Source organism: Chroicocephalus ridibundus, chromosome 4 (assembly GCF_963924245.1).
Source record: "Chroicocephalus ridibundus chromosome 4, bChrRid1.1, whole genome shotgun sequence".
NCBI lineage: Eukaryota > Metazoa > Chordata > Aves > Charadriiformes > Laridae > Chroicocephalus > Chroicocephalus ridibundus.
This window is the reverse complement of record NC_086287.1, coordinates 18,349,054-18,362,677: the sequence shown is the minus strand read 5'-3', so window position 1 is coordinate 18,362,677 and position 13,624 is coordinate 18,349,054.

Genomic DNA, 13,624 nt, shown 5'->3' with positions numbered 1-13,624 from the left:
CTGTGGGAGAAAGTCGTCTTGGTCTTGGAGACATCCAAAGGTGAAGGTGAAGCTAGTATTTAGCTGGGGCAATACAAAGAGCCGAAGGACAGATGCCACCTGCTTTGGGAGGCAGCACCGGGGCGGTGAGATGCTCAGGGCTGCTGGAGGGTGCACCAGTGTTGTGGCACACAGGGATGCCTTCTCCTCCACCCGAAGTCAGAGACTGAGGGCTGGAAGTGGGCTGGTTCGTGTCTGCATGGGCATGAGGCTCAAGGTAGCCTCTGGGCATCACTTCCCATTTCATTACCCATATGATATAAAATGTTTCTAAAGAAGAATGTTTTTCACCCTCATTTAATGAAGCTGTAGAAAGGAAGAGCGAGTCCGGCAGCCTGTTGGGGAGATGAGGTTAGCTGATACTCAGCCACTCCAGCAATGCACTTGGCTCAACACCCCTCACAGCTTTACATGAGCTTCAGGGCCTGAAGGTCTCCTGCAGCTGGGCCCATCCCAGCGGTACATCCCAGGTGATTGTAGCACAACAAAACTTCACTTTCTAGGATTAAACTCCAGGATTTCCCTGCTCTTAAGCAAGTTTCAGCTCTCTGGAGTCAACAGCAGCTTGGCCAGATCCTGCTTTAAAATTACATACAGATGTAAAATGCAGGGTAACGCAGTACTCTGCTATTCCCCCCGGGCTGGGCTGCTCCCTCAAATGCCGTACCTTCCCCCACCCTTTGGGAGGCTGGAGGGATCCCCCCAAAACAATGCAGGCACCGTCTCCCCAGCATTGCGTTGGGACGTTGCATGCCTCCATGCTGTCTGGCTCCTCTGCAGCTGGGAAAGGGTTTGGATGCGATTCATTCATTGCAATCAAAACCCAACAAGTACTGGAAGAAAGTTCAAATGTATGTGAAATAACTTGTCCAAAAAGCTGGCAAAGGCAGCTTATTTTTCCTGTCTTACAAGAAGTTATGCAATCAAGTGATTAATTACCCATGGCACGGTCTGAGGGGTGAAAGATTAATATTCCTGGAGACTGCTGCTGTTGACCTTGTGTTATACCCAGGATGGGAATAGCCTGAGCTTCCCAGCAGAATAAACCTTGCCCAATGGCAAGCCTGTCTTCTCCATAGTTGAGTGAAGAGGTTAAAGTTTTATTTTTCTTCTTAATTCTGTCCCTCCAGCAGGAAATAGTACCATCAAAAGACTCCCACCCACCTCCCGAATAAAAAGGAAGTTCAAGTCTTTTATAACTGAAGGGTTCTGCCTCACCCCGCCGCAGCGGTGGAGTGGAAGCCCAGCCTTCAAGGCGGATGCTGTTGGGAAGCGGTTCAGCAGCACCGCATGTGTTAACCGACGGGGTGCGAGCCGCGACCCAGCGCTCGCTGCAGACACCGCTGGAAACCGTGTCAGCTGGTTGCAGTTAGCCCCAGGGGGGCGAACCTCAAATTCAATCACAATTTTAAACGAGGGTTCTTGCCTGCATTGAAGGCTCGTTAATGCACATTGTAATATTATTTCTTTCCTGGGGAAAGGACCATTTCCTGGGATGTGACAGAAATTAGTTCTGCGTGCGGTTACAGTACTCATTCATTCATTCTGCTCATCATGTGCGGCTGAAGGGTGCCACATTTCTGTGGCATCAGGGGACATGCTTTCTCAAAGCACATTGCTCACCCTACCTTCCTTTCTCTACACAAGCCCGTGTGCAGCAATCACTTTCTTCAGAAAACCCTGCACCAGCTTGCCATCAGCAATGTTAGCTTAGACTGAAAGTTACCTGGTACTTTCGTTAAAAGGTTGCTTTTCAGTGGTTTTTAACTTTGCCACACTAAGTGTCCGCTTCAAGATGAAGCTGTTTTCCAAGAGAAGGCTGCAGCAAACCTTCAGTCATTTTAATCGTTGGATGAGCAAGGAGTAATGTGTAGCTTTCAGTATATTTAAAATGTTGACTGCTTTGTTATTAAGCCATTACAGTTCCATTATTTGGAGTATTTCTTTGCATATCCTACTTCTCATGGCTGACTTTGCAGCTTTAAATACTCTTTTAAGGAAACAAATTCTCATTTTTCAATTCTAAGCTATACTCAGTATAGGAAGAGGGAATAGAAGAAAGTGGTTGTACAATTTTTCTTTCTCAAGTAGTGGTCTCCATCAAAGCAACTTGGCATGTGAAAGCTCCTAGTGAAGGAAAGAACCAAACATAAGAAAGGAAACGAGGAAAAACAGGGCCGGGGGGTAAGGGGTTACTTCATGTGCAATAAATAAAACCTCCCATAATCTTCAGTCTCGTGAAAAGGTCAATAGCTCTGGTGCCAAATAACTCCTTGCAGCAGGAAGACTGGACAGCAGTGAGACTGCCGGGGGTGGTGGGCACCTCTCAGCTGAAATGAATGGAAAGGAAGAGGCTGCCAAAATGGTGAGACACTGAACAAGGGCTGAGTGGAGGACTTGGAAATGGACGTTGTAAATAGCTTTGAAAAGCACTGTAACAAACCTGGCTGCATGCGAGGTGGAGCTCACAGCTCATCACATAGTCAATGATGGCATTGGCAGTATGACTCTGTCTCACCACCAGTCTGGAAGACTCTGGCACCTCATTTGCTCCTGTGCTCTTGTTACAGTCTTAGATTCACAAGATCATAGAGTAGCTGAGGTTGGGAGGCACCTCATGAGATCATATACTCCAACTCCCTCACTCAAGCAGGGTCAGCAATACTGGGTCCAAAACCCTATCCAGTTGGGTTTTGAGTATCTCCAAGAATGGAGACTCCACAACTTGTCTGGGAAACATGTGCAGTGCACAGGAAAAAAAAAAAAAAAAAAAGAAGAAAAAAGAAAAAAGAAAAAGGAAAAAAGAAAAAAGAAAAAAGAAAAAAGAAAAAAGAAAAAAGAAAAAAGAAAAAAGAAAAAAGAAAAAAGAAAAAAAGAGATTTTTTTTTTATGTTTAAATGGAATTTTCTTTCTTTCAGCGTGTGCCCATGGCCTCTCATCCTTCCACTGGGCATCACTAGGAAGAGTCAGGCTTCAGCTTTCTTCCCTCCCATCAGGTATTTATATACAGGGATAAGATCCCCCTCAAGCCTTCTCTTCTCCAGGCTGAGCAGTCACATTTCTCTCACCCCTCCTCATATGACAGATGCTGCAATCCCTTAATCATCTTTGGGGCTCGTTGTTGGGCTTGTTCTGGCACATCTGTGTTCTGTACTGACGCTCCCCGGTGTTAGATCACCTCCCTCAACCTGCTGGCATGCTATTCCTAATGCAGCCTAGGATGATCTTGGCACCTTTCCTGTGAGGGCACATTGCTGGTTCATGGTCAGCTTGTTGTCCATGAAGACCTTACGGTCCTTTTCTGCAGCGATGCTTTCCAGCCAGCTGGTCAGTCCCCAGTTCGTACCGGTGTCTGAGATTATTCCTCCCCACATGCAGGACATCACATTTCCCTTTAAACTTTGTGAGATTCCTGAGGCCCCTCTGAATGGCACCACAGCCACCTGCGCTATCAACCATTCCTCCCATTTTTGTATATCACCTGCAAACTTACCAAGGGTGTCCTCAGTCCCACCATCCAGGTCACTAATGAAGACGTTAAACAGTGCTGGCCCAGGTATCAGCCTCTGGGGTGTGCACCACTAGTGACTGGCCTCCAGATGGGCTTCATGCCACTGCTCACAACCCTCTATTCCAGCAGTTCAGCCACCTTTCAAGCCACCTCACTGTCCATTTATGTCATTCGTATTTCATCAGTTTGTCTATAAGGGTGTTATAGGAGACAGCTTCGAAAGCCTTGTTAAAATTGGCGTAAACAACATCCACTGCGCACCCCTCATCCACTGAGCTGCTCATTTCATTGTAGAAAGCTATCACGATGGCCAGGCATGATTTCAGCATATCAAATTCACCAGAGTGTGAGGTTTTGAGAAACTGGAGAAAGGGAACCGCACCTCGTCTCTCTCTGGCCTTGGTTTTCATAATAGTTGGAGGGAAATTGGTGTTTTAGCTTTTGTTGTAACTAAGAATGCCTGTCTCCCTTCTGGGGAGTTATGTAGGAAAAGCAGAATTTACTGTAAAAGCTTAGTTACATGTGCTAGAATTTTAGTCTCTGCTTTGGCATGGACTTAGAAAAATAATAATCATTTAAAAATAAACCTAGCTATTGTATTTAACCTTGGCCCGTGCAGCCAGTCATATTTTGTGAGACGTTCCAGCTATCCACAGATTCTTTTCACCGAAGCTTCCCTTCAGGAAACAAAATAAATTAATGATACAAACAGGAAGCAGCTGTCTTTTCCTAAATAATAATTAAAATGGGGTCCCCTTAGCGGAGGGGGGAATAAAGGGGAGGAAGACCTGAAATATTGTTGGTTTAACTTTGACCAGCCTTCAGAGGACAGGCTTAGAATAGCGACACAAGCTGTGAGGCTGGGTGGACTTATTTTCTTACGAGCCATTTTTGGATTTAGAAAACAGAAGAAGGTCTGTGTGAGGGGCAGATGAGCAAGACAAAGGAATGCTGCTCTCTCAAGGCACACAAGCTCTCCTCCTTCAGTAGTATTCACATGGAAAGAAACATTAATCATCATAATCATTGATGCTGCTCTTCAGCGGCTTTCATCTGCTATCAGCAATCACTAGGAAATTCCAGAGCGTTCCTGATGTTTTTGAGTTTTTTTGTCTTTGTCCCAGACTGTTGACTTGACACAGTTCCTTGAAATTCCACTTTAAGAAGGAAGAAGGACACGAGAGCTGGAAACTCTCGGCTCCTTCCAGCCGGCTGGGAGGAGGAGGTGGTGGCAATGAGTGTGGTACCACACAGGGGCTCCTGCTGTGACCCCGGGGCTTTGTCTGCTCAGGACTTCCAGAGGTGGAGGGACCTTGCCCCTGTGGGTTAGCATCTGAGCCTGTGGGTGACTACAAAAACATATTGGTCAGAGGCGGGGAAACCAGTGGAGATAACCATGGCCATCAAAAGCCACAAGCAGCACAAGCTAGGACTTTTTAATCTTTTATTACGGTGGGGTGAAGCAGTAAGTTGATAGAGCGTGGCTGTGCATTGGGGAAGGTGTATTTCTTAACAGCATGAAATAACACTTTATTAAAAATTAGATTTGAGTTTTCTCTGTCTCAGGAGCTAATGTCGATCTGTAACTGTATGACATGGCCCTGAGAGAAGACTTGGGATGCGCCCTCCACTGGTGCTCTGCCATTGGCTTGAGTAAGTGGTACTGCGCATCTGGTGGTACTGATCCTGACAGGGGTGGCTTAATGGCAGTTTTTATGACTGCAACCAGAGAACCAATGCAGAAAAACCCGTGTGATAAACCCAACGGTTTAGTCAGTGCCACCTCCCAAAATATAGAGCAGGTGGAATAAACAAGGTTTATGTTCTATTTGTAACATTTTGAGACTCTACTTGGCAGGAAATGGGCCTTTGTCCACTTCCAAACATACCAGTGAGTTGCTGAATGTGGCAGAGATTTACTGGTGAAAAAGGAGATGGCACAAAAATTGGAGACAAGCCTTATGACTCCTGGTATTTGAAGGTAACATCAGGCTATGACAGATACCAGTTTCTATATCCTTTGAAATATGGAAACTCCTGAAAGACCTCATGCCATAGACTCTTGTCCATCAATCAGCTGGCACCAATTTTGACTTAAAATTTTCTAGAACTGGTTGATTTTAAGATGGGAAGGCAATAAGGCATCTGGACCTGAAGAAGATTTAGACATGGTCCCTTCAATCTACACTCAGTGACCCTATTATCTGTACAACCTTTCTTCCATCTTTTTCTTGCTATATCTTCTCCTAAGAGCTCAAGTTGGTATCCTCTGAGTGAAGCCAGAAGTAACACGTGCTCATTTTTAACTGGGCACAGCAGTGTCCTGCCAGTCCTGTATCTGTAACACTAAAGGGACAGAGCTAATCTCATGGTAAAACTGCAAATGCTTCTTTTAACAGCACAGAGCTTAAACGTGTAAGAAAGCGCAGTCACGACTGTCTGAGACACTTAGCAGCCTTCACCAGGTCGCATGGAAAACTTTTCCATGGAAAAGTTTATCTTGAGTTACCTTCAGATAAAGACAGTGTCTTCACAGTCGCCATGGAAATTCCCATCCGTGTCCCCTCTGTGAGAGGGAAACCTGTTGTGGGTCTCTGAAGGGAAACATAACATTTCAACGTGAGGATTTTGTGATTCCTTACTGGAAGTACAGTTTTGTTCCTGGCTTCATTTGCCTGTTCTCACCCAGGATCCGGGCTGTAAGATCCATCATTAGATGAGATACTAATGGATATTAGCCTGCACCTTTCCTGCCACGAGGCACACTGGAAGGATGATATGAGCCAGGGCGTCCTCCTTGAGATGGTCAGAAGGAAGTCAGGAGAGTTGATGTATTCTGGGCAAGCACAGCTATTAAGACAGAAATCTCCAAGGGCAACTAAATAAAGAGTTAATATTTCTCCAGTTGTACAGAAATGCCTCCACAGGGTCCCAAGAAGCCAAGCAGATGGCAATGTGGACATCACCTTTGGTTTTGCATGCAGCTGCTGCACTATATGGACCAAAATCAGTGGGGTTGCTTGTAGTGGTAAACTATTAAAATCTTGGAGAAATTTTGGCAAAAACACATTTTAATCAATGTTTATACTTACCAAGCACACAAAAAAAAAAGGATAAAAAGAGACACTTATGTCATTTGAGGCCTCTTGGCTCCCGACAGTACACATGCCCTCATTTTTAGTTCAAACTAAATTAATCTATTAAGGTACAGGAAACCTAATTTCATATCTGACTCTTCTCGGGCAGACGCTGGAATACCGAAAAAGGCAGCTAGGTCTTTATCGCAATGTACAATTCAAGGGAAGTGAGAGGAATTATTCATGTGGGTGTGACCTGATGGCCGTGCTGATTCACTCTTCCACTCCAAAGCCCTCCCTGTCCTTCCTAAGCCTTGCAGCGCCCAGGGCCGCCTTTACAAGGGTCCTTATTTGGTGAAGAGGTCTACATATTTTGGCCTACCCTCTTTCCTCCCTGCTACAAGTTATTGTTGTGGAAATGGCTCACACAGGGGTGGTTTTTTGTTTTGTTTTTTTTTTTCTTTTCTTAAAGATTAGGCTCCCCGTGGCTAAGAATAGCTTCTGCTGTTATGTGAGCAGCGGCAAAAAGTAAAAAGAGTATCAACAATGTGAATGTCACCGGAGGCAAAAACCCCACTCCACCCGTCGCGACAGCAGTCGCGACACTTTTGGAGATCTCTGGGTGGCACTTGGCTAATTTTGAAGCTTCCTCAGTGGGAGCCACAGTTGGTGTGACAAACGAGATAGCAAAGTTAGGGCAATCGTTCTGCATCAAGTAATCCCTCCAGTGCTGCAAACGCACTGATAATCAGACATCATCAACCCCAGCGAGCTTTGAACTGCGACAGAGCTAGGTGCTTTGTTTCCACAACAGATGGCTTGCTATGAAGTCCCCAAAATCTTGAACTGATGTATTTATCTTAGAAGATAACTCTTGGTGTAGCCATGCATGTTTTACCCTCTAACTGTTTGGGGAAGGGAAAAGGATCAATGGGCTACAGGAATACATCTTTTCTCTCTTTTTTTCCCTTTTTTTTACAGACAATTTTTTCCTGATTCCCCTTTCAGGGGTCACTGCCATCCTGATCGCTCTTGGTTTTCAGCAGTTTCTCAAAGTCACAGTGAGAGATCCAGGACAGGAGACCTCAAAGGAGCAGCTCAGAAGATGTGAAGGGAAGGGTAACAAGGCCGCTCAGTTGTTATTCGGAGACTCATCTTTCAAGTACTGTTTTCCAGGGAAGAGAAGGGTGAGAAAGGCTCTGACTGTTATCGCTACAAATAAACCCTTTAAAACATATCCCAAGTAGGACAAATAAAGTCCCAAAGCAGCTCATCTGAGATATGCGCTGTCTCGGCAGCTTCAGCATTTTTTAACACAGATGCCAATAAGGACTCCATTTCAGTAGCCAAACTCATAGCCAAGTGGGTAAACTGGTGACCAGAGCAGACTTACAATTTACTGCAAACAGCTGGGTTCACAACAGCTTCAGCATTGTTTCCTGAGGTGGGAACAGATGGGACAACAAGGAGGCAAGAGGGGTAGCAGTGTCCGACATCAACATTATTGCCAGACACTTGATAATGTCAAACCCCAAGAGCGATGGACTACTTAGGGATGATGGATAAGGCAGGAATCACAAACCTTAAGTTGTTCAACAAATTTGTCTAGCAGCAGTTAGGATCTTAAGCTGCTTGGTCAACTGCAACCTGAAAAAAGGTATGTGTGGTGCCTGAGCTGTGGTGAATGTAGAGTGGGTGAGGATGCTTGAAGATGGTGACCTTTGGGAAGTAACCATGCAAGACCAGGATAAACCCATCCCTGGTATGAATATGAAGGTACGTAAGGACATAAAAACAGCTCCACTGGGTCAGACCAAAGGTCTGTCTAACCTAACATCCGGACCCCAACAGAGCCCATGAGTGGAAGCCCAGGGAGAAGTAAGAACAAGGGCAAACATATACAATACTTCCCCTCAGTGCTCTCCCAGCCTCCAACTATTTTCAGCTCAGGAACTTCCTGAGCCAGATACAGTTTCTATGTATTTAGTAACTCTCAGTGGATTTCTCTTCCGTGAACTCTCCTTGAATCCATGTAAACTTCTCGTATACATAACATCCTTTGGTAAGAAGATCCACAGACCTGCTACCTGTCGCATGAAGAGCCATCTTCTTATGTTTGTTTTGCAGATCGGCTCCTACTAACTTCATGTGACGTTGCCTGCTCTTGTCCACGAAGAGACAGAAAGTCTGCCCCATCCCTGCTCCCATGCCGCTCACAAGCTCAGAAACCTCTCTCATATACCTCCCAGTCATTTCTTTTCCAACCTGAAGATAACTGTTTTAGTTGGTGTGGAAATTAAGCCATAAGGTGGAACTTGCGAAGGACTTGGGCTATTTTTATGTAGGGCCTCACTTGTCCTCAGACTCCAAAGGGTCTTGCTGTGTCTTGCTGTTGTGAATGAAAGCCTCCAGCTTGCTCAGAGCTTGAGTTCCAGCTCTAATGCTGCAAGCGTCACATGTTGGCAGAGCTATGGGGGATATAAATAATAGCCTGCACTCAAATCCCAGGGAGGAACAGTTCCTAATCATGCCGTACGCGTGAACAAGCCATTCCTGAAAGCCTCTTCACGTTTCCCAACTTTGCCAGTAATCCATACTCCCAGCTTCACTTCCAGGGGTCTTGTGAGGTTATTCGTGTCTACAAGCTGCACTTTGTAGACAAACTCATGGAGTTTCTGGCAGCAACCAGCAGCTTAGCCTTTTCTCTCATTGTGCTGGCATGTAAATCCGTTGCGAGTGCCCAGGGAAACCAACAGCCTCCCACCTGGATACGCATAGCTGAGTACCTACCGAGAGCATAGCATGCTCCCTGCCGTGTGCGTGTGTCACGGTGACCTCCAAGCACGCCATCTAAAATAACCCCATGCATGGAACCAGGAATAGAAAGAAAGGAAGGATGCATTTTATGTAAATGTAGTCAGAAAGTCTGCAAGACAAATTGCTTGAAGTGGTTCGAAAGATGAAGAAATATGACTCACTTCCAGGGGGAACTGTTTTTGCTGGGCTGGGCTGAGGGTAGTATTGTGTTTTAGGCAAGTACATGGTTGCCATTAGGGCTTTACTGACATCCACGTGGATGGGTTGGACATCCAGTAAACTGTCTGATGGGCATGCAGAGCAGGTGTGCTTCGTCAACACCGAGGGAGTGCTGCAAGCAGAGGATGCACCTATTTGTCTGCAGTGTGGATTTACACATATATTTTGCAACAAGTGTCACTAACATAAGGACTCTCACCATGCTCTCGATAGAAAAAGATCTACGAGGCACCTTTGTCCAGGCCAGTAGGAACCTCCAGGCTGGTTCAGAGCAGTGGCGTATAATTAAACACTCAGCTTCCCACCAAGCCAGTGGCCACGCTGCAGAGGATGAGGTAGAAGTGCTCGATGTGGGCAGCCGTGCCCTAGCAAGCTGCCAGCAGAGTCTCCTCTGCCTCCCGGGCTATCAGCACTCAGTTCCTCAAAAGCATGAGGGTTTAGCGATGTTTATCAACACTTGCCCTATGCAATGCAGCTACGTGTACCCTTATTCATCGCAGAGATAGCATTCTCTTCCCAGCGTTTTTCTTTCACTAACTCCTTGCAACAACGTGCAGTTCCACTGAATTGATCTGTGGCTGTTGACGACATCGGGTGTTTTATTTCAGACCATCTTTCCTCTCCATGCATCATTCCCTGCTGCAACCAGGGCCGCTGTTGCACATAGGAGGGCTGGGAGATGCTCTTCACGTGCAGCTCCATGGCGTGCCCCAGCCCCACGGCGCCGAGGGGACAGCAAAGGCCAGTCCTGCCCCCTTGGCCAGGTGTGCAGCTTTAGCAACATAACCCTACTAGAAGTGTTTTGTGGCCTGGGTGCGTTTCTGAGCAGGATCCAGCTAACGTCCATCGCAGGTTGCATTGCAGCAGTCCAGACTCTGAATTTTCCAAAGCCCTGTTCCCCTCCACATCCATTGAGGACAGGAATTCAAGTTCACCCGGAAACCACCTTTCCCTTTTAAGTGAGCGCATTTCTGAGCGGGTTTGGTATTTCCCATCTCTAGATACCACATTTTTTCCACTGACTCTGCAGGCAGCGCCAGGACTTTCAGCAAGAGCCTAAATCCGTCAGCGCACCAGGAAGCGCAGGATGCCAAACACCGAAACTTCCCATCCCATTTTCATCGGAGGGGTCAGAGCCGTCGCTGCCCTGTGGCGCGACAACCAATTTACTGTCATCCCTTTGCTGCCGGGACAGGAAAGCGCTCGCAGACGGGCTCCATCCCCGGCGCCCCCCGGCCCTGGGCGGCGTTCCCACCCCAGCATGGGCGCACCCACCGAGGTGCGGGCGATGGCTCTGCGTGGCCGGGGGCTTTTCCTTTCCTTCCGTCACCTCTTCCTCCAAAGCTGAAGGGTGAGTTGGGCTCGCTCACGCATGCCAGGGCTGGTGGCAGGGTGGCACAAAGCCTGCATTGTGCGCGCTCGCCGCCCTGAGAGACGATCTAATTGTCTTCCCCGGCTCAGAGCAACAATTTGCTGGCAGCCAGGCTTGTGTCATTATATAACTGGAGATAGTCCGACTTGTAAACAGATCTCCAGAACATGTCTCTCTTCCCTTATTTTGGAGAAACAATAAGCTCGGGGCTGGCTGACACCTTGACGCTGTTTGCAAGGGCACGAACAGAGACTTTGCAGGGAGGGATTCGTCCAGGGCATCGCCTCCTCTTTGTGCCTGGCAATGAGGAATCGGCAGGGGAATCCCAGGAAAGGCAGGGGCTTTGACAACAAACCTGGGGACCTGCAGGTCTCCTTCAGCCGCACCTCAGCGGCTTCCCTTGAGCGGGGAGAGGAGCTGTTGGGCGAAAGCTTTCCTTACATGCTTCCAGCAATAAGCATGGAGGAACCCAGAGGGTTAAAGAGGAGGAATTTGATTTCCATGCTCACTCGGGTATTCTTCTTTCCCTCCTCCCCCTGCCCAGCCCTATCCTACGCTAACAGGCTGTACTTGGGAAAGGCAAAAGCCGTCCTCCTCTACTTCCATTCCCAAGGGAGCGAATTTCCTTGCATGACTTCCAGGCTGGTGAGGGATGCCCAAAGGCATCTTCTCGCAATGCTTGCCAGAGTTGAAGCTGAAGGCAACATGTTGTCATGGTCGTCTGTGCTCCTCAGGCTCCTGGGTCTTTCCTCCCCTCCCGGGATGCTCAGCACTGGGGCTTGTATCCTCCTTGGGAAAGAAAAAAACCTTTCTGAGTTTCAGCTCTTTATGCTTCTGCACGTGGTAGCATCAATGGACAAAATTTCGACTCTGGAAAACTGTTTCTCATTGACTGCAGGGAACAACTTAATCGTCGTGTTAACAATGCTGGGCTTCCCAGACTGCCGTTTTGCTGCCTGCGCCTGAAACAGGGAGCAAGGAAGCGGCGTCAAAGGGAGAAATTATTTCTTGGTCTGGAATTTCCCTCTGATCTTTCTGTGTAAAGACCAAAGAGGTAGAGAGGAAAGGGCTGCTAGAGCCTGGTCAGAGCCTACCTGAAGGCAAGTGTCTGCAGCGCTACCCTCGCTGCGTAAGGACTGAACCTGAATATCCCCACACCAGAAACAGGCTGTTTAACTTGTTTAGGTCCTCTCCTTACTGTAGCTTCCCTTTGCTCTCAATGCTAAGCCTGCCTTTTCCGTTTCTCTCTTCCATCTCGCTTTCCCTGGGCCTCCGAAGCTCTGGGCACTGCAGCCCTCCCCCAGAAAGAGGGTAGAAAAATATTGGGAGGTTGCTGCTCTATTATAACTTGGCAGCTGCTGGCTCTGCGCGTCCATCTTCCTCCACTCCTCTCTCCCCCACTGTTAGATTCGATTTCATAAATAAATACCCTGCGTATTGACGTCAGCGTAGGCCTTGAGAAATAATACTCCTGCCGCTTTCTTTTCTAAGCATGGGGAACGGAGAGGAGAGGGAGGAGGAACAGAAGCAACAACCTCTTGGAAGATGAAGTCTTAATATTCTCTTAATCGCCTCCCTCCCTTTGCAGCTACGCCCCAGCTGTGAAGAAAACAACGATTATCATTATCAGTGTGCCCTTCTGGCTTGAGACGCGAAAATCAAGTCTCCAAAATTCCTGTTCCTAGTGATTTATTTTTTTACTGAGGAGAAATTAAGGGGAAGATACTCTGTCCTAGAAGTTGGGGGATTACCCTCAGAGGTCCCTGTGCTCCTAACATGGAGCTTAAGGAAATTGTACCCAAAATGCTGGCAGAGCTTGGATTATCACCTTGGTGAAGTGAAGGAGATGGTTCCTCCGTCTAGGGAGAGAAGACAAAAGACAGGGATGTCATTAGAACAGATATCATCACAGGTGGCTTCATCTGGTCATTAGGAGATGGTTTCTAGCCACCAGAACTGATAAGACACCATTGGCCTGCCAGTAGAGGCAATGAGACAAGAAACCTGGGTGCTTTGGGGGAAGATCTCTATTAATAAGTCATTTGATTTTTTTAATAATGCTTGTTTGCAATAACAAGCTTTATAACAAGACCTCCGGATCTTGACTGCCTTCCTCAATCAGTTCCTTTTGAGTTTGACAGCTGAAGGATGAGGACTTGTACAGAAGGAGTATGTCCTTCATCTAAACAAACTGATGGGAGGACAGGGGGGCAAAGAGACTGTCCCAGCACTTCTCCCACGGAAAAGCATGCAAACACTGTGCTTCACGTTATAATTGTTGGTATTATTTCATCTCACTGCCCTAAAATTGTGAGCTATGCTTTTTCCAAAGCTGGCCAACAAAGAAGCACAAACATGTCCATCAAATACACGTGAGAGCTTTGAAAAGTCAGTAGAAGCTGAATTTATCTCTATTAATTTTGAAAAGTGAAGCAGGTATTTTATTGCTGGTGACAGGGTGTGAGTTCTGCACTTGTCTCTGCTGCTGCTACCTGTGAATTATTCAGATATTTCAATAGTGTTTGTTTTCCACCTGAAACTGTGCCATGCTTGATGCTTTCCAGCCAATGCTGCTTGCCATGTTGCTCT